Here is a 2065-nt window from a genome sequence, read left to right on the forward strand (position 1 = left end):
CTTATGCCAAACAATATAAATATTGTGGTGAGCATGACTGTATTTCCTGCCTTTATGCAGTTGTCCTGTGGAGAAGATAGGCAGTATAAACATAATTATGAAGAGTTAAAAAAGAAAAATAAGATGCACTGTGGACTCATGATAGATAAACCAAAACAATTGTAAGAAATCAAGGACATGTTTTGAAGAAGTGCCTTCTAAACTAAGACCTGAATGTTCAGAAATGCTAAAGTATGGGGTAAGGAAGGGGGCGGTAGATGCGACAGAATGGGGAAGTAAATGTTTCTTCTATAGAAGGGTGTTTCATAAGGAAGTGACATGAATATGTTGGCTTTTTAAACCATGTTTCTAGCTACAGCGTGGAGCATAGGTCAAGGGGCAGCAAGGATGGATATATGAAGATCCATTAAGAGCCCCTTGTAATGGGACAGGTAGGGTATAAGCCAGGTGACAGGCATGGAGATGAAGAAAGATAGGCGGCTTTGCAAGGCTAGAATTGACAGCTTTATAAACAAGGGCTTGATATTTCATCCATTAAGATGGAGAGAGAGAACAACAGCCAAATAGGATGTCCAGATCCAAGACTGAAGAGCTGAGTAATAGAGATGCAATTTACTAACCCAGACAGCACAGAAGAATAGAAAGTTTGGGGTTGAAGATTATCATAGACCTTAAAAATACCCAAAGGAAGACGTCTGGTAGGCAGGTATACGGGTTTGGATTTCTGTTCAGGAGTCTGGGCTGAGAAAAAGTCTTAAAAAGTGCTTAACAAAATACATAGCACATAGTAAACATTCAATAAGAGTCAGCTATATTTGTTAGTAATAGTATTATGAGTAATATCGTATCAGTGCTTAGAAATGTAACCATTACCAACACAGAAAGGACTCTAAGAGAACTAAAGCCAATCAGACATGAAAAAGTCATTTTATTCATTCTGAAATGGTGGTAAATTTACACCCAATGAAAATATAAACATAATCCAATTTTGTAATAAAGAAAAATCCTGTACTCTTATGCCTCGTGAGGGAGAATCCTGGTCAAGCTTTCCATTAATTGCTTAACCTCTGGTAACATACATTTCTCCCCTGTAATGAATGAATTGCTTTTCAGAGTTTTCCAGACTTTAGCTTAAATCTCTTTCAGTAATAGAGAGTGATGTCATCAACATGGCAGAACAAGAGTTTCCTGCCATCTTCCCCTCTAAGAACACTGATTTAGACACTCACCCTAAGACAAGAGAGCCTTTGTGGAAGTCCAGGAGTCCAACACAGAAATTCCAGCACACTGTTAGAGAAAAATAAATCCAAAATTAGATGCCCTGAGGAGGGTAAGAGGACCAGTTTCACTTTACACTCCCTCAAGCAGCATTATCCTGACACCAAAGCCAGATAAGGACACTACCAAAAAGAAGGAAACTAGAGGCAATTATCCCTAGTAAATATAGATTAAAAAATTTCAACAAAATTCTAGCAAACAGAACTCAACAGCACATTAAAAGGATCATATGCCATGATCAAGTGGGATTTATCCCTGAGATACAAGGATAGTTCAACATCTACATATTAATCAATGTAATATACCACATTAATAAGTGAAAGATACAAATGATATGATCATCTCCTTATATGCAGAAAAATAATTTATAAAATTCAACATCCTTTCATGATAAATATTCTCAACAAATTGGGTTGAAGGAATATACCTTAACATAATAAAGGCCATGTATGAAAATCTCACAGCTAACAACATAGTCAGTGGTTAAAAGTTGAAATCTTTTCCTCTAAGATCAGGAACAAGACAAGGAAGCCCACTCTTACCACTCCTATTTAACATAGTACTGGAAGCTCTGGGCAGAGCAATTAGTCAAAAAAAAAAAAAAAAAAAAAAAGACATCCAAATTAGAATGGAAGAAGTAAAATTGTCTCTGTTTGCAGATGATATCATTTATATGTAGAAAATTCTAAAGATTCCACCAAACAACTGTTGGAACTAATACTGGCATACCTGGGAGATATTGTGGGTTCAGTTCCAGACAACTGCAATAAAGTGAATATCCAATGAA

Source organism: Balaenoptera ricei, chromosome 5 (genome assembly GCF_028023285.1).
Source record: "Balaenoptera ricei isolate mBalRic1 chromosome 5, mBalRic1.hap2, whole genome shotgun sequence".
In the NCBI taxonomy this organism is placed as follows: domain Eukaryota; kingdom Metazoa; phylum Chordata; class Mammalia; order Artiodactyla; family Balaenopteridae; genus Balaenoptera; species Balaenoptera ricei.